Source organism: Choloepus didactylus, chromosome 7, assembly GCF_015220235.1.
Source record: "Choloepus didactylus isolate mChoDid1 chromosome 7, mChoDid1.pri, whole genome shotgun sequence".
Taxonomy (NCBI): domain Eukaryota; kingdom Metazoa; phylum Chordata; class Mammalia; order Pilosa; family Megalonychidae; genus Choloepus; species Choloepus didactylus.
In genome coordinates this window covers 151,758,515-151,786,338 of record NC_051313.1, presented here as the reverse complement: position 1 = coordinate 151,786,338, position 27,824 = coordinate 151,758,515, and the positions used below count along the sequence as shown (strand labels likewise).

The 27,824-nt window shown below is 37.5% G+C and overlaps 1 long non-coding RNA gene across 1 annotated transcript; it reads right to left on the bottom strand.

Moving 5' to 3' along the window:
- LOC119539531 lies at positions 1-27,824 on the bottom strand. The gene is made up of 3 exons (XR_005217899.1): positions 27,803-27,824; positions 26,524-26,579; positions 1-119 (listed from the first exon to the last, which is right to left on the bottom strand). It is a non-coding gene; the product is annotated as an uncharacterized LOC119539531 (long non-coding RNA).

The window sequence follows — 27,824 nt, the reverse complement described above, 5'->3', positions numbered from 1 at the left end:
CTCTCATTGTGTGTCTGCTTAGTCCGCAGATTCTGGACTGCGTGGAGTAGGGTCACATCTCCCTCCAAGTTATAACATGATTGATCCAACATGGCTCACAGCAGCTGTGTTGCATGGACCTGCCACGGAATAAAACAACAGCCTTTTTCAGACATGTAGGCTGGTGCATTAGCCATATGACAAAGTCAATGTCAATGTTTCTAAAATTCCAATTCCTTCTCTCCACCTAGCCCACTGTCTCTCTCTCCTGTCAAAATGAAGCTCAGATTTCAACCACACAACCTCAATTAATCTAGCAAGGAAAGCAAAGCTTTATTGTGGCTGGAATGAAAGGGAGGGAGCTGGGAATTTTGGAATACCTGAGTTCCATTTCATTTCTGCTTTTGCCACATGGTGTCACAGGCTGTGAGCTTGCTCAGATAGAGAATTCTATAAAGTCATCCAGCTGTACAGTCCTTTCCCCTTCTTGCTGGAATCATATTTTGTGGGCTTAAGGCAGAAAAAATTATATACACACACACATATATGTGAAATATATATATGTGAAATATATGTATATGTGAAATACATATGTGTGTGTATGTGTATTCAAAAATATAAAAATGAAAGAGGCATGCCCTCATCATCTGTCCATCCTTTTAACCAAAGATTCAGGACAGGTCCTTTCTCCCCTCCCTCCTTTTGCTCCCTCCAAGCACTGAGGACAGATGAAATTGGAGCTCCATTTGCCAGCGCTAATAGCAGCTTTCAGTTTGGTGAACTGGTTTCTGAAAGCAAAATGAGGATGCATTTTCACACTGACCCAGCCTCAATGCTGTTATTACTTTCCTTTTTTCATGACGTGTGAGGAGAAGACTCTACGTTCGTCTCTTGATTTCTCAGTGGATATTTATTCAGAGAATAAGTTAGTGAGTGAGCAATAAACCCAGGTTTGAAGAAGCCTTGGAGGTCTTTGTTCTGACCCCTTCTTTCTTCCTCTATCACATACGGGGTGCTGTCTGCCAGCTCTGAATCACAGCAGCTCTTTGAGGTTCTGGGGGTCTCCTCCTCATCTCCTCCAACCCCCTTTTCTCTTTCAGTTTCATCAGCTTGTCCTCTTAGCCAGTTGAGTTGTTAGCCTCCCTTTGTAAGGAATAATCAATATCCATAATTCTTTCCCAGGGGGAAAAAGCAGACCCTTTCACAAAGAGAAAAAGATTGGGGAGCAGAAGGGAGAATCTCCTTGATGTTCAGGCAGTTAAAATGTCTCTGGCAGTTATTTCATGAATATTCTTGCATTCAAGTGAAAATCAAGCCTGCTTTCCTATTTGGACAAATAACAATCCATCCCTCAAGTCAACCGCAGTAGATAACATCTGCAAAGAGCTCAAAACTGGGTAAAAGTCTCAGAATTTCTCAGTTTTCAAATATGCACTGGCCTTTTTTTTTAAAAGCTTCATCCATCAGCATTTGGGAGTGTGGTGGCGGTGTCACCAAGCACCTCTAAAGATTTCCATGCAAAAAAGCAGCTTGAAGTGATACTTATCTCCACAGGAAAAACAGATCTGTGCAAGGGTCAGTCATTTGAAGTTCTGATTTCAAGAGGAAAGTGAAAGGAAGTGTGGAAAATAAAGAAGGGCATCTGACGCTGGATGAAGGCGAAATTCCTCTGTGACTTGGCTCACGTTTTTTCTTTAGCAGACAGAGTACAGCATGATTCTGGGCTCGCTGCACACAAACGGACCACACAAAACAAAGAGGCAGCAGTGCTGGGAACTGACACTGTTGCTTTTGAGAAGCTCTCCGGGGTATGATTTCAAGGAGCAAGTTAATGGCCGCACTACAAAAGAGTCTCAGGGGTTCCTGAAGATTGACCTCCAAACTTGAACTCTACCTGAACCGATTTTTTTCACTTTTTTTTTTTTCTTGAGGTTTGAAAATATTTAATCAACTTCCCTCTCAGGACATTTGATTTTTGTGCACTCTTGCACTTCTGGGCTCCATCTGGGGGAAGGAGTGCCAAAACCACCATCGGACAGGCTGCCCCAGAGGTATTTTCAGTCCTGGAAGCAGCAGGTAACGGAAATTTTAGGAGACAGCTTGTTCTCTGGAGATTTTCCTGCCCAGTTTGCTGACCAAAGCTTTCCCCCAGTTTGGATGAACTTTGGATTAGCAACTGCACTTTGAGATGTGGATTCTTAGTTCTATAATTGCAATTAAAGTGATTGGGAGCCCAGTCCCCTACGCTTGCATCTTGCCTTCCTCGGTTTGGCAGAAGTACTTCCTGGAACCCCTAAAGCTTTTAGCTTCCCTTCCAGGAATTGAGGCAGATAAGCCTGACCTCACTGGAGTGTGGTTGAGGAGATGCTTTTGATTCAAGTCAATAAGCATCAGTTGAACATCAACAACGTTCGGCTCCCTCTGGGAATGGGGATGGAGCCTGATATCCCCGAATTCAAAGGATTCAGCCTAACAGAAAAGGCAGGTCCACTCACTTTTACATGATATTATAAGTAATATCAACAGCTCAGTGTCAGCACAGTGGGAGTACACGGAGATAGGATGATGCATAAGGAGTTAATAATTGTTTATTATTTAAATGATGGATTATAAGTTTCTTTTCCCAAAATACCAGTTGTTTTAGGAAGTAGTTCATCCTGTTTGGTTTAAACAGTCTAACTGTGTAGACCAGGTAATAGCAAGTAGGCTTTGATGCGGAGCTCATTTAGTGGATTGGTGATAGCTCTCCAAAGCGCTGTGTTGTGAAAGATTCTGAGGTTGTATTTGGTCTCAGTGGGAAATGGAGCTGTGATTGTCTGTCCCTGATGCTCGGTGTGGAGGAAATAAAGCAAGCACACCACAAACATGCCAACCCTGAGGTAGATACAGCCCAAGTGGGAATCAATGCAGAGTTAAAGCAGAGCTCAAAACGCAGACCTCCACGGCCCCCAAAGTGAGCTACAGAGGAACCCCTTTGGAACAAGGATTCTTCTTACACTGATTTGGGCACACTGGGGGTCAAATGCTAGTTCCTGAAATATTAAAAAGACATAGCAGAAAAGTCAAAGAGGCAATACATGAGAATATCAGTGTCTCTCTAGACTCTCCAATTTGTCATTTTATAGATCTCTACAGTGCTCAGATACTCTCTCCCAAAGAACGACAAAAATAATAACTCCCCCCAACATTGCTGCAAGACTTTCCAAATGAGCTAGGGCCTGTCAGTATGTATAGACTGGGGATTATTTTCAAACTTCAGACTTACCAAACAAGAAGTGGGAATTTCTGAGTAGAAACTAGAGTATCTGCCTAGAGACCTGGTCTGTGTGTTCTTGTTGAGAAATGGAATTCCCAATTAATTTTGGAAGATTGAAGCCCCAGCCAGGCCCAACCTGACAGCTGGTTACCAGGCAGCTTCTGGTGGTGATGTACAAGAATATATTCATCATTCCAAGGGCTCCGAAGAGAAAGCGGGATACCACGACTAGAGGGCTATAAAACTGTCTGGGTATTTTGGGTATTATTATTATTAAATTAAAGCTCTACTAAAATGAAACATGTTACTATTTAGATTTCTGTCTGCTTGGCAGCTTTTGCTTCATAAATCTTGCAGGAGAAAATTAGCCCACTGGAATTGGACGTTGAATATAGCATTTCTTCAACATCCAGAAAATGGCCACACATTTTTTTAATTGTTTCCCTTGCAAATAATTTTTAATCAGCCTTACGAAAATGTTTTCCTTGCTTTGCTCCCCAGTGAATTACAAATGCAGACACTAGCTTGCCAGTTGGCACGTTGTCCTGTGATTCCAGAAGACAGCGATGGGATGTATGAAGTGATTGTTGGGGAAAAACTGCTTTTCCTTGCAGTATGCCCCAGACCATTGCTCTTTTGTAAAAGATCTCTTTTGTTTTTAACTAATTCTTTAAAGCAAAACATCTCCCCCCTCCAAGTGTTGCCTAACTGGGGGGCATGGAAAATTAATGAAGAACAAGCCTCAAACAAAGAACATTTGCTGTTCCCATTATAACACTAATTAATTGTCCTTGTCGTTAAACGGAAAGTGCACATAGGATTACATTTTCCAGAGCCTTTCCCTGGGCCTAAAAGAGGGCATGGTGTTTATTGCCTGGGCCTGGGAATGGCACTCGGAGACTACTCACAGCCGGCGTGAACTCTTGATCACACGCTACTTTGGAGTATAGGATGATGTGTTTCAGTATTGGTTTGTGGTTCTCAAATGAGATGCTTTTCTATTTCAATTACATTGTGGTGGATCAGACATTACAAGATAAGCCTCAAATAGGAGTATAGCCTTACCAAAAATGAAAGCATGTGTTTGAGGTTCCAAATAAAATGGTGAGATGTTGACACAATGAGCTACAGGATTGGCTCCTGCCATGTTTGGGGCTTGCTACATGCCCCAAAGTGCAAAGGAGGCAGAAATTTTGTTTTTGGTGCATTCTTTACTCTCTCACACACACTTTTTTTTTTTTTTTTTAGAGCCCTGGTTCTCTTCTTTTCCATCCAATGAGAGCCATCATTTCCGTTCTCCTCTCTCCCACTTTGAAGCCGTTCATTGCTCCAGTCCATTGGGGGGTAAGGGGATCTTATAGTGGAAAGACCATTGAATGGGGAGTTCTTTTATTCATTCATATATTGAGCAAATATTTGGCTACTTATTGGATGCTGGGCTCTGTACAAAGCATTAGAGCTGCAATGTAAGCAGGCCGGGCATGGTCTCTGCTCCCTTGTAGTGGAGGAGGCAGACTTTAATCATATAATTGCAAGAATGAATTTATAATTTAAACCACAATAGGTATCATGATGTATTATGATAGCATTCGGTGTTATCGAAGCGTATGATGTTGGTGGAATTAACCTTGCCTGGAGTGAGGGATATGGATAAAGTTAAGGGAGTCAGGGAAAACTTCTCTTCCTTGGTGATACTTGAGCAGAGGTCTAGCAAGAAATAGCTACATGAACTGAGGAGGGAAGGACATTTGCTCATAAGTAGGGTGACCAACAGCCCTGGTTTTCTGGCGACTGAGAGAGTTCCCAGGATGCAGGACTTTCAATGCTAAACCTGGCTGATAACAGGTAAACCTACACTTAGGGGTACAGAATGTGCAAAGACCCTATTGCAGAAGGGAACATGGAGCATTTAAGGAACTGAAAGAGGGCTAGAGTTGCTGGAAAAGGTTGGCAGTTCCCCACCTTAGATGAGATCCAATGAGAGACCAGTTGGGGCCTGAAAAGTCATGTTAATATCCTATCCTAGGAGCAATAGAAAGTGTTTTAAGCAAGTAAAAGTCATGATCAGATTTACCTTTCAAATAGTTCACCCAGCTACAATGTGGAGGCTGTTACCATACAGAGTTCATAGATCTTTGCCTCAAGTAATGCTAGCGCTACAGCACCTTGGCAGTGGTGTGCTGATAAACCCTTAACAACTGGCTTTCTGGTGGGGGAAAAGCACCCCTGATTTATTGTGTTTGCCAATTTCCATGTAAAACTTCCACTGTGGTCAATTTTAAGCTCCCAACATGAAGTCACTGAGCTGAGAAGAGATGTCATGACAGGCTTCCAAAAGCAACGCTGGTCAGCTCCAGCACACCACGGGATCTGAGATGAAAGGAGAGCTCGGGTTGTTCAAACAAAATCTTACTCAAATGTTCAATGAATGAAGCATTTCCTTTGGCCCCTGAGAAGTTCAGACAAAGCAGAGGGTCTGAAAACCCTTTCAGGACATCATGGGAAAATGTGCCAGGCATGACCAGGCTTACTGCTCTGAAACTTGAGGGTCCCCATGACATCTCAAAGACATGGATGTAAAAATCAAACTAGCTTTATAGGAGGCCCTTTAGAGACCATCACAACATACAGCCTTCTGAGATGCAGGAAGTTTATGCAAGACCTAAGAGCAGTGCTATGATCTGGCATTCCAAAGTTTCTAGCCTCACAGATTGAAAATTTTTGGAATTCCTACCAATATATTAAAAAACAAACAAACAAAATAACTCCAGGCTCAGAATGCTGCATGTGTCCCTATAACTGGGTTATAAGCTTATGGTCTTGAAAAGAAGAGGGACATGCAACATTTTAACCCTGAACAACCAGAATTGTAGAAACTCAGACACAAGGTTAAGGAAATCTGTGAATTTCTTAAGGATAGACATTATTTCTAACTCATTTTTGTCCCCATAGTACCTGAGATTGGGGTCAGACTCAGTAGGAGCTATATATATATGCTTTCATAAAAGATAAACTTGTGATTAACTTTGTAATCATCCATCCATTAAAAGATATCTTAATTGCTGGTCATTTGAAAAGATAAAACAAAACAAAAATAGTATAATTTTTTCAGAAAAGGGACAGTTTATTGACTTTTTTTTAACTTTTAAATTAAACTTTTTACTTTAGGATTGATTTAGAGTACAGATAAGTTGTGACAATAATACAGGGTTTCCCTATACACCATACCTAGGTTCCCCTATATTAACATCCTACATTAGTATGACATTTGTCACAATTAATGAACCAATATTGATACATTGTCATTAACTAAAGTTCACACTTCATTTAGATTCCTTAGTTTTACCCTTCTCTGTTCCAGGACCACATCACATTTAGTTGTCATGTAATCCTTAGGGTCCTCTTGGCTGTGACAGTTTCTCAGTCTTTTGATTCCTTTTTTGATGACCTTGAAAGCTTTGAGGAGTACTGGCCAGGTATTTTTGTTGAATGTCCCCCAAGTGAGATCTACCTGATATTTTTTCTCATGATTAGACTGGGGTTATGTGTTGTGAGGAGAAAGACTTCAGAGGTAAAGCGCCTTTCTCATCACATCGTATCAAAGGTACATGCTATCACCATGAATTATCACTGGGTGTTAGCCATGATTAGCCGGCTTCAGGTCTTTCTACTGCAAAACCACTCTATTTTTCCCCCTTTCCATACTGTCCTCTTTGGAAGGAAGTCACTGTGGGCAATCCTCACTTAAGGAGTGAGAAGATATGCTCATAAATTATTTGGAATACTTGTGCTTGGGGGATTTGTTGATTTATTCTAACATTTATTTATGTCAGTATGGACTCATCAGTATTTATTTTATGCTTTGGGTTCTAATCCAATATTACTTTATTCATTTTGGCCATAGGGAGCTCTTTCGATTGGCTCCTGTGCCCCTTTGACATACTTCCATAACTTTTTTTTTTAGCATTTCCCTATTTTCTGGCACTACAACTTGCTCCAGGATCATCTTGTATATTTCCTGCCACAGTCTTAGAATCAGCCATTTCTCCAAGGGGCCCTAATTGATTTTATTAGTGAAAGGTATTAGAAACCAAGAACTAGACACTAGTTGGGCTAATTGCTACTGTGATGTCATTACTTCCAGCCTCTCTCAGCAAACAGAGTAAGGAAATATACATAGGTACACTAACATATATATATATGTACACACATTTTTTTAAATTCAATTTTATTGAAATATATTCACATACCATAAAATCATCCAAAGTGTACAATCAGTTGTTCACAGTACCATCATATAGTTGTGCCTTCATCACCCCAATTTTTTGAACATTTTCCTTGTACCAGAAAAAGTGAAAATAAGAATAAAAAATAAAAGTAAAAAAGAATGCCCAAATCATCCCCCCCCCACCCTATTTTTCATTTAGTTTTTTGTCGCCATTTTACTACTCATCCATCCATACACTGGATAAAGGGGGTGTGATCCACAAAGTTTTCACAATCACATGGTCACACCATGTAAGCTACATAGTTATACAGTAGTCTTCAAGAGTCAAGGCTACTGAGTTGCAATTTGATAGTTATAGGTATTTACTTCTAGCTATACCAATGCATTAAAACATAAAAAAGGGTTAGTGCATAAGAATGCCCATCAGAGTGACCTCTCGACTCCATTTGGAATCTCTCAGCCACTGAAACTTTATTTTGTTTCATTTCATATCCCCCTTTTGGTCAAGAAGATGTTCTCAATCCCACAATGTCGGGTCTAGGCTCATCCCCAGGAGTCATATCCTGTGTTGCCAGGGAGATTTACACCCCTGGAAGTCAGATCCTACATAGGGGGTAGGGCACTGAGTTCACCCACTGAGTTGGCTTAGAGAGAGAGGGCCACATATGAGCAACAAAGAGGTACTCAGGGGGAGACTCTTAGGCACAATTATAAGTAGCTTTAGCCTCTCCTTTGCAGTAACGAGTTTCATATGGGCAAGTCCTGTGATAGAGGGCTCAGCACATCAAATTGCCAGTCCTTGATATTTGTGAGAATATCAACAATAATCCAGGTGAGGAAGCCCAACACCTCCGCATTTCCCCCAGCTCGTTGGGGGTGCCCTGCATATATAGTTTTATTCTCTGTCCAAATTACTTTGGGATGTATATATACACATTTTTATAACTATTTCTCACTGTATCTATGGTAAGTGAAACATGAAATCATACTGATGTCTCCAACTCTAATCCATTATCACCTGGCCCATTGTAGCCTCCTCCCTTTGCTTGTTTATAAAATCTCCCACTCCCTTAGTGAGAAACCTGGCTCTGTCATCTGCCATCCATTTACTTAACTGTTCAATTTCAGGATATATGTACAGTGGTTTCAGAATTATGAACCCATACCCCCATGGGCATCAACTTTATCAACTAGAATACAGTGCACATGTGTGGTTTCTTTTGACTTTCGTCTTACATACTTCACTTATTTCCAAAGTTACTTGGGTCAGCTACTTTTTACCCCACCACTTCAGTGAGGTTCTTGCATATCTCTGTAATACAGTTAGGTTATTTTGTCACAGGCTGCATTCCATTCCACGATCCCCCAATGTGCCGGTTTGAATGTATTGTGCCCCCCAAATGCCATTATCATTGTGGTCTTGTGGAACAGACGTTTTGGTGCTGGTTAGATTTGCTTGGAATGTGCCCCACCCATCTGTGGGTGGTGACTTGGGTGGGATACTCCTATGGAGGTGTGACCCCACCCATTCAGGGTGGGCCTTGATCAGTGGAGCCATATAAAACATGCTGACTCAAAGAGACTGAACGGAGTGCAGCTGTGAGTGACGTTTTGAAGAAGAGCAAGCTTGCTAGAGAGGAACATCCTGGGAGAAAGCCATTTTGAAACCAGAACTTTGGAGCAGACGCCAGCCATGTGCCTTCCCAGCTAACAGAGGTTTTCCGGACACCATTGGCCATCCTCCAGTGAAGGTACCCGATTACTGATGTGTTACTTTGGATACTTTATGGCCTTAAGACTGTAACTGTATAGCCAAATAAACCCTCTTTTTATAAAAGCCAATCCATCTCTGGTGTTTTGCATTCCGCAGCATTAGCAAACTAGGACACCCAACCTACTAAACGATTCTTAAAATTTTTGCATACATTATGTTTCACTCTTCCTGCTGTAAAATTCTATAAGATTTGACCAATGTATAGTCAAATGTCAAAAGTATCATTGTCCACCTGTGATGGTTAGGTTCATGTGTCAACTTGGCCAGTGTGTCAAGCTGTCTGGTCAAGCAAGCACTGGCCTAACCATTGCTGCCAGGACGTTTGTGGCTGGTTAATAAACCAACAGGCTGGTTTATTAAATTATCAGTCAATTGGCTGCAGCTGTGACTGATGACCTCAATGAAGGGTGTGTCTTCCACAATGAGAGAATGCAGTGAGCTGGATTTAATCCAATCAGTTGAAGATTTTTAAGCAAGACAGAGAAAGGACCTTCACTTCTTTGGCTGACCAGCGAAGCACTTCCTGAGGAGTTCATCGAATACATTCATCGAAGTTGCCAGTTCTTTACTGAAGAGTTCATTGAACATCTTCATTGGAGTAGCCAGTTTGCTGTTTGCCTTCTGGAATTTGGACTTGCGCATATCTACAGTTGTGTGAAACACTTTTATAAATCTTATATTTATAGATATCTCTCATTGGTTCTGTTTCCCTAGAGAACCCTAACTAATATGCCACCATTAAAATATCACACAGAAGCTTCAGTGGCAGAGAGATTCCAAAAGGAGCCGAGAGGTCACTCTGGTGGGCACTCTTATGCACAATTTAGACAACCCTTTTTAGGTTCTAAAGAATTGGGGTAGCTGGTGGTGGATACCCGAAACTATCCAACTACAACCCAGAACCCATGAATCTCAAAGACAATTGTATAAAAATGTAGCTTATGAGGGGTGACAATGGGATTGGGAAAGCCATAAGGACCACACTCCACTTTGTCTAGTTTATGGATGGATGAGTAGAAAAATAGGGGAAGGAAACAAACAAACAAACAGACAAAGGTACCCAGTGTTCTTTTTTACTTCAATTGCTCTTTTTCACTTTAATTATTATTCTTGTTATTTTTGTGTGTGTGCTAATGAAGGTGTCAGGGATTCATTTAGGTGATGAACGTACAACTATGTAATGGTACTGTGAACAATAGAATGTACGATTTGTTTTGTATGACTGCGTGGTATGTGAATATATCCCAATAAAATGAAGATTAAAAAAAAAATATCACGCAGAACACAGAGTAGTTTCACCACTCTAGAAAATTCCCTGTGTTTCACCTATTCAACTTTCTTCTGCCGCTGAACCACCGATCTGTCTATTTCTGTAGTTTTGTCTTTCCCAGAATGACATAAATTGAGTCATACAGTATGTAGCATTTTCAGACTGTCGTCTTTCACTTAGCAATATGCATTTAAAATCCATGCACATCTTTGTGAGGCTTGATAGCTCATTCCTTTTTATCACTGAATAGTATTCCATTATATGGAAGCACCACAGTTTGTTTATCCATTCATCTATTGAATAACATCATGATTGCTTCCAGTTTGGGGCAATTACGAATAAAGCCACAATAATCATTTGTGTGCAGGCTTTGGTGTGGGCACCAGTTTTCAAAACAATTAGGTAAATACCCAGGAGTGTGATTTCTGGATCATATGGTAGTCGTAAGTCATAAGATCATATTAGCTTTGTAAGGAATTACCAAACTGTCTTCCAAAGTAGCTGTACCATTTTGCATTCCCACCAGCAGTGAATGAGAATTCCTTTTGCTCGGCATCCAGCAATTGATATTGTCAGCTTTGGGATTTCAGCCATTCAAAAGACGAGTAGTGGCATCTCATTGTTTTATATTTGTATTTCCCTAATGACAAATGATGTTGAATGTCTTTTCATGCTTATTTGCCATCTGTATACCTTCTTTGGTGAAATGTCTCATCAGAAATTTTATCTACTTTTTAATTTTGTATACGTGTGTATTTATTGTTGGTATTTAAATAGTTCTTTAGTTTTGTGTACAAGTCCTTTATCAGATACATGTTCTGCAAATATTTTCTCCCAGTCCATGGCTTGTCTTTTAATTCTCTTAAACATGTTTTTTGAAGACAAAATATTTTTAATTTTAACAAAATCCAACTTATTTTTTTTTTTTCTTTTATAGATCATGCTTTTAGCATTGTTTCTGAAAACTCATCACTGATCAAGGTCATATATGTTGTCTCCAATGTTTTCTTCTAGAAATTTTATAATTTTGCATTTTTCATTTGGATGTATGATCCATTTTGATTTAATTTTTGTGTAAGGTCTGTGTTTAGGTTCTTTTTTTTTTGCATGTGGATGTCCAATTGTTCCAGTACCATTTGCTGAAAAGACTATCCTTTCTCCACTGAATTGTCTTTGCTTCTTTATCAAAGAGCACATGCAAATGTTTGTATGAATATATTTCTGGGCTCTCTATTCTGCTATTCTGTTCTATTGATGTATGTGTCTATTCCTTAGCCATTACCATACTATCTTGATTACCACAGCTTTATAATAAGTCTTGAAATAAGGTAGTTGAGTCCTCCAAATTTGTTCTTTTTTTTTTTTTCGTATTGTGTTGGTTATTCTAGGTCTTTTTGCCATTCCATATAAATTTGAGAAATAGTTTGTTGATATCTGTAAAATAGCTAGATGGAATTTAGATTGGATTGGGTTGATTTTATCAAGGTATTAAGAATTTCTCTATTTATTAAATCTTTGACTTGTTTCATCAGTGTTTCAAAGTTTTCTACATACAGATCCTGTACATCTTTTGTTGATTTATACCTACATATTTAATTTAATTTTGGTGCTGTTGTAAATGGTATTGTTTCCTTAAATTTGAATTCCGTTTGTTCATTGCTATATACAGTAAGGCAATTGATGTTTGTATATTGACCTTGCATCCTGAAACTTTGGTATATTTCTTTATTAGTTTCTGGAGAGTTTTTGTAAAGCATTTGGGTTTATCTAAATAGATAATTATGTCACCTACAAATAAAAAGTTTTATTTTTACATTTCCATCTGTACCTTTAATTTCCTTTTCTTGTCTTATTGAACTAGTTAGGATCCAGTACTGTGTTGAACAGGAGTGGAGAGAAGAGACATCCTTTCCTTGGGTCCAGTCTTAGGGGAAACATCTAGTTTTCAACATTAACATGTTAGTTGTAAGTATTTTACAGATGTTCTTTACCATATTCAGGAAGTTCTCCTCTATTTCTGTTTTGCTGAGAGTTTTATCATCAGTGGGCATTGGATTTTGTGAAATTCTTTTCTGCATGAATTGATATGATCCTACAATCATATCATATCATGTTGATATGGTAGATCACATTAATTGATTTTGGAATGTTGAGCTAGACTTGCATATCCAGAATAAATCCTACTTTGTCATGTGTATAACTTTTTGTTCACTGTTGTATTTGATTTTCTAATAGTTGGTTGGGGATTTTTGTGTCTATGTTCCTGAGGGATATTGGTCTGTATTTTCTTTTCTTTTCTTTTTTTGTAATTTATTTCTCTGGTCTTGGAATAAGGGTAATGCTGATTTCATAGAATAAGTTAATAAGTTCTCTTTCCTTAGAGAACCCTAATTAATACATCTAGTTTACCCTATTATTACCATGTTACATTAGAATGGTACATTGGTAATGACTAATGAGTCAGTATTGATACACTATTAGTAACTCGTGTTCATACTTTATTCAGATTTTCTTGGCTTTTACCCAGTGTCCTTTTTCTGTCCCAGGATCCCACATTGCATATAGTCATCATGCCTCCTTAGACTCCTGCTGGCTGTGACAGACTCTGACTTCCCTTCTTTTTGATGACTTTGACAGTTTTGAGTAGTGGTCAGGTATTTGATAGAACGTTTCTCATTTGGGATTTGCCTGGTCTTTTTCTCATGATTGAATTGGAGTTACATGTTCAGGGAAAAAGACCACAGAGGTAAAGTGCCCTTCCCATCACATCATATCAAAGGTCCATCCAATCAACATGACTTGTCACTGTTGATGTTGACCAGATCACTGTTCATCAGCTCTCTCAATGTAAAGTGACTCTTTCTCCCACTACCCCATTCTGTGCCCCTTGGAAGGAAACCACTCTAGGCAGCCCACACTTAAGGAGTGGGGAGCCATGCCTCACATCCTTGAGGGGAAGTAGCTGCATAAATTATTTGGAAGACATTGTGGGAGGTTGGTACTATTTCTTTCTTAAATATGTGATAGAAATCACCAGTGAAAGAATCTGGGCTTAGTGCTTTCTTTTTGGAAGATTATAAATTATTGTTTCAATTTCCTTAATGCATGTAGGGCTATTCAAGTTATATATTTCTCCTTGTGTGAGTTTTGTTAGTTTGTCTCTTTCAAGGAATTGGTCTGTTTGAGCTAGGTTATCAAATCTGTGGGGATAGAGTTATTTGTAGTGTTCCTTTATTATCCTTTTGATGTCCATGGGACTAATAGTTATAACCCTTCTTTCATTTCTGATATGGTTAATTTGTGTTTCAACTCTTTTTTTCTTGGTTGGCCCGGATAGAGGTTTATCAATTTTATTACGATTTTCAAAGAACCAATTTTTGGTTTTGTTGATTTTCTCTATTGATTTCCTATTTTCAATTTCATTTATTTCTGCTATAATTTTTATTATTTATTTTCTTCTGCTTGCTGCAGGTTTAATTTTATCTTCTTTCTCTAGTTTACAAAGGTGGAAGCTTAGGTTATTGATTTTAGATCTTTCTTCTTTTCTAGTATATGTATTTAATGCTATAAATTTTCCTCTAAGCACTACTTTCTCCACATCCCACAAATTTTGACAGGTGGATTTAAACTTTCATTTTGTTCAAAATATCTTAAAATTTTGCTTGAGATTTCTTCTTTGACCCATGGGTTGTCTATAAGAGTTGTGCCAGTTTGGATATATTATGTCCCCCATAAAAAGCTATGTTCTTTAATGCAATCTTGTAGGGGCAGATGTATTAGTGTTAATTAGGTTGGAATCCTTTGAGTGTTTCCATGGAGATGTGACCCACCCAACTGTAGGTGATATGTTTGATTGGATTATTTCCATGGAGATGTGGACCCCACCTATTCACGGTGGGTCTTGATTTAATTACTGTAGGACTTTAAAAGAGAGCCACATAGGCCCAGATGCTTGCTGACGCTGATGCTTAGACATGCTTCGAGTTGCCGACCCCTGATGTTAGCTGCAGCCAACAGAGACATTTTGAAGACAGCCATTGAAAGTAGACTTTTGCTACTCCAGAGTTTGCCTGGGAGACACTAAGAGAATACCCCCAGATGCCTAGAGAGAAATGTCCTTGGAGAAAGTCATTTTGAAATATAGCCCGGGAGCAAAGGAAGAAGACTCCAGTCATGTGCTTTCCAGACAACAGAGGTGTTCCAGATGCCATTGGCCATTCTTCTGTGAAGGTACACTTGTGTTGATGCCTTAATTTGGACATTTTTTATGGCCCTCAGACTGTAAATTTGTAACCAAATAAACCCCTTTTATAAAAGCCAATCCATTTCTAGCATTTTGCATAATGGCAGCATTAGCAAACCAGAATAAGGGTATTATATAATTTCCAAGTATTGGGGGATTTTCTTGCTATTCTTCTGTTACTGACTTCTACTTAAATTCTATTTTGGTCTGGGAACATGCTTTATAAGATTTGTATCCTTTTAAATTTGTTGAGGTGTACCTTATGAATGTGGTCTATCTTGGTGAATGTTCCATATGAGCTTGGAAAGAAAGTGTGCTCTTCTGTTGTTTGATGGAGTATTCTATAAATGTCAATTAGATCAAGTTGACTAATAGTGCCCTTCAGGTCATCTATATCTTCACTGATTTTCTGCCTGCTTGATCTATTGATTACTTACAGAGGAGTGTTGAAGTCTCCAAATAAAAGTGACTTTGTCTATTTCTCTGCCAGTTTTGCTTCATGTAGTTTGATGCTCTTTTTGTTGGGTGCATACATGCTTAGAGTTGTTATGCCTTCTTGGAGCATTATCTGCTTAATCATTATCTAATGCTCCTCTTTGTCCCTGATAATCTTCATTGCTCTGCAACTTGTTTTGTATGAAATTAATATAGCTACTAGAGCTTTCTTTGATTACCATATGCATGGGATATTTTCTCCATCCATATATTTTTAACCTATTTGACTCTTTATATTGACCATGGGCTTCTTTTAGACAACATATATTTGGGTCTTATGTTTCTTCCCTTCTGCTTGCTTTGGGGTTAGTTTGCTGTTCTTTCTCTAATTCCTCCAGGTAAGCAGTTAACTCTTCAATTTTTGCTCTCTCTTCTCTTTTAATATAGGCATTTAGGGCAATAAATTTCCCTCTCAGCACCGCCTTTGCTGCATCCCATAAGTTTTGATAAGTTGTGTTTTCATTGTCATTTGCCTCGAGGTATTTCCTAATTTCTCTTGTAATTTCGTCCTTTACCCACTGGTTTTCTAAGAGGGTGTTGTTTAGCCTCCATATGTTTGTGAATTTTATGACCTTCTGCCTTTTATTTATTTCCAACTTCATTCCATTGTGGTCTGAGAAAGTGTTTTGCATAATATCAATATTTTTAAATTTGTTGAGACTTGCTTTGTGACCCAACATGTGGTCTATCCTAGAGAATGTTCCATGAGCACTTGAGAAAAAAGTGTATCCTGCTGTTGTTGGATGTAGTGTTCTATAAATGTCTGTCAAGTCTAGTTCATTTATCATACAATTCAACATCTCTGTTTCTTTAGTGATCCTCTGTCTAGATGTTCTATCCATTGATGAGAGTGGTGTATTGAAGTCTCCAACTATTATTGTAGAGGTATCTATTTCTCCTTTCAGTGATTGCAGTGTTTGCCTCATGAATTTTGGGGCATTCTGGTTTGGTGCATAAATATTTATGACTGTTATGTTTTCTTGATGAATTGACCCTTTTATTAATATATAGTGTCCTTCTTTGTCTCTTTTAATTGTTTCACTTTTGAAGTCTAACTTGTCTGATATTAATATAGCTACTCCCGCTTTTTTCTAGTTGTTGTTTGCATGAAATATCTTTTTCCAACCTTTCACTTTCAGTCTATGTTTGTCCTTGTGTCTAAAGTGAGTTTCTTGTAGACAGCATATAGATGGGTCCTGTTTTTTAATCCATTCTGCCAGTCTGTGTCTTTTTATTGGGGAGTTTAATCCATTTACATTTAGTGTTATTACTGTAAGGGCAGTACTTTCTACTACCATTTTGTTTTTTTTGGAATTTATATGTCATATCTTATTTTTTCCTCTCCTTTTACCTTTCCTGATAATCTTCATTTCTGCACTCTTCTCCAACTCTCTCTCTCCTGTCTTTTCCTATCAGCCTGTAGCACTCCCTTTAGTATTTCTTGCAGTGCCAGTCTCTTATTCACAAACTTTCTCAGTGTCTGTTTGTCTGAAAATGTTTTAATCTCTCCCTCATTTTTGAAGGAAAGTTTTGCTGGATATAGAATTCTTGGTTGGCAGTTTTTCTCTTTCAGTATCTTAAATATATCATGCCACTGTCTTCTTGCCTCCATGGTTTCTGCAGAGAAATCTGTACATAGTCTTATTGACTTTCCCTTGTATGTGATGGATTGCTTTTCTCTTGCTGCTTTCAGAATCCTCTCTTTGTCTTTGACATTGGACAATCTGACCAGTAAGTGTCTTGAAGTAGGTCTATTGGGATCTATTCTATTTGGGGTACATTGTACTTCTTGAATCTCTAATTTTCTGTCTTTTATAAGAGTTGGGAAATTTTCAGTGAATATGTCTTCTATTACTCTTTCTGCCCCTTTTCCCTTCTCTTCTCCTTCTGGGATACCCATAACACGTATATTTGTGTGTTTCATGTTGTCACTCGTCTCCCTAAGACCCTGCTCATATTTTTACATTTTTTTCACCATCTGTTCTTTTGTGTGTATGAATTCGAATGACCTGTCTTCCAGTTCACTGATCCTTTCTTCTGCCTGTTCAAATCTACTGTTGTGTCCCTCCATTGTGTTTTTCATCTCCTCCATTGTGGCCTTCATTCCCATGAGTTCTGCCATTTGTTTTTTTAAGTTTATGAATTCTTCTTTATGGTCAGCCAGTGTCTTCTTTATATCCTTCAGCTCTTTTGCTATATCTTCCTTCATTTCATCAAATTTATTTAGCATTAGTTGCCTCCATTCCTGTGTCTCAGCTGAGCTATTAGTTTGTTCCTTTGGCTGGTCCATGTTTTCGTGTTTCCTGGTATGGCTTGTTATCTTAAGTTGTCTAGGCATCTGATTTTCTTGATTAGTTTATTTTGGAGCTTGTTTTCTTTTACCTAGTGGTTTTCTTGTTGGTTGGCTTTGTTTTCTGGCCTCTGTTATTCAGTTCAGCTTATTCTAGACCTCTAACTTAGGTTCTATTTAGTTGATCAGAATTTTTCCCCTCTTGTTTTTTCTGTTTCTTGCTCTGCCTCTATGTAACCTTTTTGTGAGTGGGTCTCCTCAGATATGGTCGACCCTAGTCAGATTTTCCCAGTCTGGTGAGGCCCAGGTCTCATTGGGAGGTTATGGAGTTTTCCTGAGAATGAGACCCTCCTATGAGGCCTTTAGAATTGGTGCTTTTCCTCTCCTGTCCAGCAGGTGGCGCTGGCCAGCCTGCAGCTCCCTCACCAGTGTAAGGAGGTATGGAGCCTTTAGTTCTCCTGGTGACTCTGATCCTGTCAGGGGCATGGCTGACTGAAGCTGGAATCTGAATTCCAGCCCCTGGGGTCTGAATTCCCAGAAGGAGGACTGCCAGTTGAGCTGGGCCTCCCTCCACTCTCCCAATCTTCAGAATTCCAGTTGTCTCTCAGGGGCACTATTCCCTTCTCCTCTCTCCTCTTTGGGGCCTCTCCAGGTAGATTCCTTGGTCAGCCTGAGTTGCCAATTAAAGACGGGGGTGGAGGCCTTCAGTAGTGAATACGGAATTCAAAGACACTGTGGGTACTCTGTCTCCCCTCAAGCCCAGCCTCAACCTGGGCTTTCCGATAGAAAATAACCACATATATTACTTTTAGATTTAAAAAAAAAAAAAAAAGTCTCTTTTAAGAGTCTTTCCCCAGCCTGGAAGTTTTGTCAGTGTCAGAATAGAGCATTTAAAGATATGCTTTGGGCTATTGTCTGATAATTACTCTCCAACCGCTTCAGTTCCACCCCTGCCGGGGGCTATTGAAATGCAAAAAGATAAGGGATCAGTGAGAAGCCAGAAGGGACAAAATGTAGGGGAAAAAAAAAATGGCTTTTTTGGAGTCTGGGAATGGGTGCCCGCTTTTACGTGCCCCCACTTCTTGGAGCCCAGCCCTTCTTTAGCACCCCAGCTCCCAAAGTTAGTTAATTAATTTTTTAATTAATTCTGCAGTTGAGGCTGGGTTGAGCCTCCCTTCTTGCCCTCAGCAGATTGCTGTTTTTTGGGTTTTTTTCCCCCCTTTCAGGGATCCGGCAGCAAGACAGTCTGTGAGGTCTGGGTGGGGAGGGGCACCAGACCCCTGGTCCGGGGAACTTACAATGTTCGCTGCGATCTCAGCTTTTCCTCCAATTCCAAACTTGTGTCCAATGTGTGACTGGTTACTGGAGACCCCGAAAACACTGTTTCATATAGTTCTTGGGTAATTGCCAGCTGCTCTAGGGGAGAGACGAAATTCTGCTCCTCACCACTCCGCCATCTTGCCCCGCCTCTGGGTCTTATTTTTTATCCACTTGGACAGTCTGTCTTTAATTGGTGTATTTATATCACTCAGATTTAAAGTGATTACTGATATAGGTTGGATCAATATCTAGTGTGTTTGTAACTGTTTTCTATTTATTTCATTTGTACTTTGCTTCTCCCACTCCCATCTTTTCTTGATGTCTGGTTTTAATTGAGGATTTGATGTGATTTCATTTTATCTCCTCTCTTACAGTTTCAATTATATTTCTTTTTTAAAAAATTAGTGGTTGTCCTAGAGTTTACAATATACATTTTTAACTAATCTAAGTCCACTTTCAAATAACACTATTTTGCTTCACATATAGTGAAGATACTTTACAACAGAATATTCCAAATTCCTCCTTCTAACACCTTATGGCATTACTGTCATTTATTTTACTTACACATGTTATATTCTCCCACTGCATTGTCATTTTTGCTTTAAATAAACAGTAAAATTGTAGATCAATTAAGAAAAACAAACTGCATTTTATTTAACTTCATTTATTACTTCACTGACATTCTTTCTTTCTTTATGTAGATCAAGGCTTCTAATCTGTATCATTTTCTTTATGCCTAAGGAATTTCTTTTAAAATTTCTTGCAGGGCAGGTCTGTTTGCAATTAATTCCCTTCATTTTCACTTGTCTGAGAAAGTCTTTATTTCTCCTTCACTTTTGAAGAACAATTTTACTGTGTATAAAATTCTAGGTTGGTGGTTTTTTCTTTCAATACTTTAAATATCTCACTCCACTACCTTCTTGCATGCATGGTTTCTGATGAGAAGTCTGCTGTAATTCTTATCCTTGTACCTCTGTAGGTGAGGTGTTTTTTCTCTGACTTGGATATTTTCTCTTCGTCTTTGGTTTTCAGCAGTTTGGATAGGCTATGCTGGATTTTTACTTTTTTTGCTTGTTTGGTTGGAGGTTTTCTTTGGTATTTATCATACTTGGTGTTCTCTGAGCTTCCTGGATCTGTGGTTTGATTTCTGTAAGTTTGGAAATCTCCCAGCCATTATTGCTTTAAATATTTCTTCTGCTCTGTTATGTCTTCTACTTATTCCAATTATATGTATGTCACATCATTTGATGTTGTCCCACAGTTCTATGTTCTCATCTTTGTTACTTCATTCTTTTTTCTCTTTGCATTTTAGTTTGGAAAGTTTCGCCTGACCTATTTTCTAGTTCATTGTTTCCTTTAGCTGTTTTAAATCTACTGATGAGCCCACTGAAGGCTGTCATTGATGTAATGATAGTCAATACCCAGACTCCAGCAATATATCAAAATTACTATTTACATGTTCCTACCAGTTTATGACTCCAGCAGCTTCTGCTCCAGGTAAACAGATCTTGGCTGTATCTCTCTGGATTTGCCTGCCCCTCCAGATTATGGGGGTGGTGGTTTGTCCTACGATGTCAGTTCTCTGATGGGTCCAAGAAAAGTTGTTGGTTTTCAGTTCAGCCTTTTCTGAGAATAAGGGCAGGAGTGATGACTTCCAAGATCTTTACATGTCAGAGCTGAAACTGGAAATCCTGACTTGTTTTTATGGTTGTTGTTTGTTTAATAAAATTATTTTTTATGATTATAGATTCACACACAGTCATAAGAAATAAATGGAGATCCTATGTACCTTTATACATTTTCTCCAAATGGTAAAATCTTGTAGAACTATATAGTACATTACAATCAAGATACTGACATTGATACATCAGTTACAGGACATTTCCATCACACAAGAATCCCACATGTTGCCTTTTTATAGCAACATGAACTTCTCTCCCACACTTCCCCCACCTTGGGCCCTCGTAACCATTAATCTGTTCTCCATTTCTATAGCTTTGTCTATTCAATAATATTATATAAATGGAAACAAACTGTGTATAATTTTTGGAATTATCTATTTTCACTGAACACAATTTTTGGGGAGATTTATCGAGGTTTTTATACATATTCAATAGTCTGGATTTTAAATTGCTGAGTAGTATTCTATGGCCTGAGTTTACCACAGTTTTTTTTAACCATTCACCCATTGGATTGATCCTAGTTTGGAGTTACTACAAATAAAGTTGCTATGAATATTCATGTGAATGTAAGCTGTTTTGTGTGAATGTAAGTTTTCATTTCTTTGGGATAAATGACCAGATGTACAATTGCTTGGTTGTATGTCAGTTGAACATTCAGATTTTTTAAAAGAAACTGCCAAACTGTTTTCCAGAATGTACAATTTTGCATTCCCACCAGCAATGCATGAGTGATCAAGTTTCTCTGTATTCTCATCAATATTTGGTGTTGTCACTATTTTTTATGTTAGCCATTCTAATGGACATGTGGTGATATCTCATTGCAGTTTTAATGTGCATTTCCCTAATGGCAAATAATATTGAACATCTTTTCATGTGCTTATTTTCCATCTATGTCTACCCTTTGGTGAATTTCTGTTCATGGATTTTACCTATTTTCTGATTGGATTGTTTGTTTTTCCCTGTTGAGCTCTGAAAGTTTGTAATAGATACTAGCCCTTTGTAAGATATGTTGTTTGTAAATATTTTAACCCAGTCTGTAGATTGTCTTTTCATCCTTTTAAGAGAGTCTTTCTCAAAGAAAAGTTTTTAGTTCTGATGAAGTCCAATTTATCAATATTTTCTCATATGGATCACATATTTGGTGTCAAATTGAAGAACTCTGCTTAACTCTAGTTCCCAAAGATTTTCTCCTATTTCTTTCTTTTTTTTTTTTAGTAAAAATTTCATCATTTTACATTTAAGGTTGTGATCTGTTTTAAGTTATTTTTTGTATAAGATGCAACAGTTAGGTTGAGGTTCATTTTTTTGCCTATGGATGTCTATTTTCTACAGCACCATTTGTTGAAAAGCTCTCCTTCTTCCATTGAATTGCTTTTGCAACTTAGGCAAAAAATCAGTTGGGCATATTCGTTTGGGTTAATTTCTATGTCCCCTCTTCTGTTCCATTGATCTATTTGTCTATCTCTCCTCTAAAATGACATGGTTTGATTACTTTAGCTATATAATGAGTTTTGAAACCAGGCAGACTGATTTCTCCCACTTTTTTTGTCTTTTAAAAATCTTTTAGCTTCTCTAATTTCTTTGTCTTTTCATATAAGTTTTAGAATAAGCCTTTTATATCTACAAGAAAATCTTGCTGAGTTTTTGGTATACTTGTGTGTTAGTTTTCTATTGCTGCTATAACAAATTACCACAAACTTAATGGCTTAAAACAGCATGAATTTGTTCTCTTACAGATCTGGTAGACAGAAATCTGGAACCAGTTTCACTGAGCTAAAGTCAAGGTGTCATCAGGGCTGTTTTCAGCTGGAGGCTCTGAGGGTACAATCTGTTTCCTTGCCTATTTCAGCTTCTAATTTTGCCTGCATTAGTTGCTTTGTAGCTCCTTCCTGTATCTTCAAAGCACATCACTCCAGGCCCCTGCTTTCATCATCACATCCCCTACTTCTCCTTCTGTGCTAAATCTGCCTCTGCCCAAACATACAAGGACGTTTGTGATTACATTGAGAACCCACCAAATAATACAAGATCCTTAACCACATCTACAAAGTTCCTTTTCCTACATAACATGTTTTTAGGCCTGGATATCTTTAGGAACTTTATTCAGCCCATCACAACCTTGATATCAATTTTGGGAGAATTGGCATCTTTACTATATTGGATCTTCCAATCTTTGAATACAATATATCTCTTCATTTACTTAGATCTTCTTTGATTTCCTTCATTATCATTTTGTGGCTTTTGGCATGCAAATTTTGTGTATGTTTTGTTGTATTTACACTTAAATATTTCTCTTTTTTAGAGATGTAAATAATATTGCATTTTTAATTTCGTGTCCACTTGTTCATGGCTAGTATATAGAAATACAATTGATTTTTGTATGTTGATCTTGTACCCTGCAAACTTGCTGAACTCATATATTAATTTATAAGTATTACTCTAGGAGTTTCTGTAGATTCCTTGGGATTTTATAGGTATGCCATCATGTCATCTACAAATAAGTACGTCTCTGTTTCTTTTCTGATCTGTATGTCTTTTATTTCACTGTCTTGTCTAATTGCACTGCCTAGAACTTCTAGTAAAGTGTTGAGTCAAAGCTGAGAGAGAGGACATTCGTGCCTTGTTCCCAGTCTTAAGAGTAATGAATTCAGTCTTTCAGCATTGGGTATAATGTTAGCCGTAAGGTTTTTGTAAATGGTTTTTATCCAGTTGAAGGATTTCCTTCTATTCCTATATTTCTGAGAGTTTTTATCATGAATTAATAAACGCTTACTCTTCATTGATTGATCTGGCCATGTGATTTTTTTGTTCTTTAGCCTGTTAATTTGGTGGATTACATTGATTGATTTTTGAATATTTTATCAGCCTTCTCCCTGGAATAAACTTTACTTGTTCATGGTGTATAATTCTTTTAATATATTGTTGAATTCTCTTTCCTAATATTTTTTAAAGGTTTTTGTGTGTATATCCATGAGAGATACTAGTCTTTATTTTTCTCCTTTTTAAGTTCTTGCCTGTCCAGAAAGTGTTCCTGCCTCTTCTGTCTTCCAGAAGAGAGTGTAAAGAACTGGTGTTAATTCTTCTTTGAACATTTGGTAGAATTCTCCAGTGAAACCATCTGGGCCTTGAGATTTCAGTTTGTAGAGTTTTTAAATTATGAATTTAATTTTCTTAATAGTTAAAAGACTATTCAAATTGCCTATTTTATTTTGGGTTTGTTGGAGTAGTTTGTGTTTTTCAAAAAATCAGTCCATTTGTCAAGTTGTTTGTAGTATTTCTTTATTATCCTTTTGACGACTGTAGGCTCTGTAGTGATCTCCTGAATCATTTCTGATATTAGTAATATGTGTCATCTCTTTTTTTGTCAGTGTTGGTAAGAGGTTTGTAAATTTTATTGATCTCTTCAAAGAACCAGCTTTTTGTCCAATTGACTTTACTGTGTTTTTTGTTTCTTTTCAATTTTATTGATTTATTCTCTTATATTTATTATTTTCTTCTTCTAGCTTGTTTTCTGTTTATTTCTCTCTTATTTTTTCTAGGTCCTTGAGCTTGGAGATTAGATTATTGATTTCAGACTTTTCATATTTCCTATCATAAGTATTTAGGACTATAAATTTCCCTAACAGCACTTCTTTCAGTTTTACTCAGTTCAGTATATTTTTAAATTTCCTTTGAGACTTGCTCTTTTACTCATGCCTTATTTAGAAGTGTGTTGTTTGGGTTCCAAGGGTTTGGAGATTTTCTTGCTATCTTTCTGTTGTTAATTCTATTGTGGTTAGAAGACACACTTTGTATGATTTCAATTCTTTTAAATTTGCTGAGGCTTGTTTTATGATCCAGCATGTAGGCTGTCTCAGTATAAAACTGTGGATGCTTGAGAAGGATGTGTATTTTGCTATTGCTCAGTGCAGTGTTCTATAAATGTCAATTAAATCCTGTTGGTTGATGATGCTGTTGAAGTCTCTTTTATTTTGCTGATTTTCTATCTAGTGTTCTATCAATTCCTGAAGTGGCATTGTTGAAGTTTCTAAGTATAATAGTGGATTTTTCTATTTACCCTTTTCTTTCTATCAGTTTATCCTTCACATATTTTGCAGTTCTATTGTCTGATATGTATACATTTTTCTTTTTGTTATGTACACATTTTGATTGCTATAACTTCTTAGTGGATTGACCTTTTTATCATTATGTAATGTCCCTCTCTGTCTCTCATAATTTTTTTCTCTCTAAAGTCTACTTTATTGATATTAATACAGCTACCCCTGATTTTCTTTAGTAATGCTTGCATGATATATCTTGTTCCATCATTTTACTTTCAATCTGTCTATATTTTTATATTTTGAAGTAAGTTTCTTCTAGATTTTTTAAAATCCAGGATGTCAATCTGTGCCTTTTAATTGGTGTATTTAGATGATTTAAATTTAGTGTAATTTTTAACACATCAGGCTTAAGTCTGCCATTTTACTTTTTGTTTCCTGTTTGTTCTCTCTTTTTCATTTTTGTTTTCTTCTTCTTGCTTTCCCATGACTTATTTGAACATGTTTTAGAATTCCATTTTGATTTGTCTATAATTTTTTTGACCACATCCTTCTTTTTGCATAGCTTTTTTAGTAGCTACTTTAGGGACTATATTCTATATACATAACAACACAGTCCAATGGTATTGACATTTTATTGTTTTGATTATGTGCAAAACGCTTACTTTTTTTCATGTCTCTTTACCTTTCCTCATTTATAGTGTAATTGTAATTGTCTTAACCATTTCTTCTAAATACATTTAGAACTACATCGATTGTCAAAGATAATTTAGAAAATTCCAGAGAAAAAGAAAACATATTGCACTAACCCATATTTTACTCTTTCCGTTGTTCTTTCATCTTTCTTGATGTTTCAAGATTTGTTTTATAATCATTTTCTTACTGTTTAGAAAATTTCCTTTTACCCATTCCTTTAGGATAGGTCTCATTTTCTTTTATCTGAGAAAGTGTAAATTTTCTGTTCATTACTGATGGATGTTTTCATGAGCTATAGGATTCTGGGTTGACAGGTCTTTTATGTCAGCACTTGAAAAATATGGTGCCACTTCCTCATGGTCTGCATGGTTTCTGATGAGAAATGTACCGACATTTCCATTGCTTTTCCCCTAGGTGAGATGTCATTTCTCTCTTGCTGCTTTTAAGATATTTTCTTCTTCATAGTTTTCAAAAATTTGACTATGATGTGTCTTGGTCCTTGGATTTATCCAGTTTGGGATTTGCTCAGATTCTAAAATTTGTAGGTTTATGTCTGTTGCCCAATTTAGGAAATTTTCAGCCATTATTTATTCAGATACTTTTTCAGCCCTGCCTTTTTGTCATTCCTTCTGAGAGCTTGATGACTCAAATGTTAGATCTTTTGTCATAGTCACACAGGTTTCTCAGGCCTTTTTCACTTTCTTTTCTGCCTGTTTTCTTTCTGTTGTTCCAATCAAATAATTACTATTGTTATACCTTCTGTTCTAAAATCAAGTTTATTGATTTTTTTCCTTTGTCCCTCCCATTCTGTCATTGTTGCATCCATTCATTGAGATTTTTTTTTTGTTTTTTTTGTTTTTTTGGTTGTTATATATTTCAGTTCTGCAATATCCACTTGGTTCTCCTTTATATTTTGTATTTTCTTTCTGCTTAGATTTTCTATTTCTTTTCTGAGACTTTCTATTTTTTATTTATTTCAAATGTGTTAATAATTACTCATTGAACCATTTTTATGATGGCTGCATTAAAATCTGTGTCAGATAATTCTAACACCTCTGTCATCTTGGTATCCACCAATTGTTTCTTTTCATTCAAATTGTTGTTTTCTTGATTCTTGTTACGACTGCAATTTTTTTATTGAAACCCAGACATTCTGGTTATCATGTTATGAGACTCTGGACCTTATTTAAACCATCTATTTTAGCTGGCTTTCTCTGACACTGCTCCAGAAGGGAATAGGGGAAGGGGATTACCTCATTACTGACAGGTGGGGTAGAAGTCCAGGTTCTCCACATGTTGTCCACTGACCCTGCAGGATGTGGAGATGGAGAGGGAGCTCATTCTCCTGGCTGGGGTGAAAGTACCAGCCCCCCACTCTGTCTCCTCTGATACCACCCCAGCAGGAGGTGGGGGCTCATTAGACCTTGGCAAGGATGAAAGTCTGGGCTCCCTACTCAGTCTTCACTAATGTGAGTGAGGGTGGGCCAAAGATTTTTATGTGAAGTTTGGCTGGTGTAGAGTGGTTGCTGTCTGAAAGTTTTCTGTCATGATAGACTGCCCTTTTCCTGGTTCTTTGGCTAGAGAGAGCAATTTTGTTGGCACACTTATTTTTCTGCGCCTGTTGATGGTTCTGGGTTGCTGGGCTTCTTCAGCTCTAACTCTGGGATGGATGAGGCAAAAAGGAAACCCAGGGATCTCACCACCATGCTTCTCATGGGTCTCAGTTTACCTAGTTAATCTGACTTCCTCTCCCCACCATTCAGATTTTTCTTATATTTGTTTTATGTATAATGTCCAGGATTTTTAGTTGTGCTTAGAGCATAGAATAGGGGAAAGTACATCATTCCAGCTTCCCAGAAACAAAAATCCTATCAAGTCATTTTTGTCACCTTTTTCTTCTGAGTATAAAAGATATACATATTTATTGGAGAAAATTCAGAAGTCACGGAGAATTTTAACAATAGTCAACTATGATTACAGAGATGTGCACTGTTAGCATTTGGCCTTATTTATTTCCAGCTTTTTAATGCCCATATGTAAATTATAAACTTTTTTCTAAAAATGGGGTCCTCTGTAAACTCACTTTTTTTCCTTATAAACAGAATCCGAAAATATATCTTTTAATAGTTGCATAATGTTGTCAGTATGGCTGTATTTGACTGTTGCCCAATTTTGGATATTTAGTTGTTTCTAATTCTCTGCTTCTCTCAATAATGTTAAAACAAATATACTTATAGGTATATCTGGTTTCCCTGGGATGCACTCTTAGAAGTTTAAAAAATATGTGTGTGCCATTTTAAGTTTCTTTATACACATTGCCAAACTGATTTCCAGAAAGACTGAATCCATTTACACTTCTACCACAGTTTATAAGAGGGAGACTGTCACTCTTACAGCTCTGAATGCTGTCACATGTAAAATCTGCCACAAATAGTGTTTCCCCACGGAGACTGAAGGCCCACTTGGCTTTTATGGAATAATACAATTTGAGAGCCAAGGAAAACATGAGAGGTCCCCTAATCCACTACTTACATTTTATAGAGGAGAAGAAAAG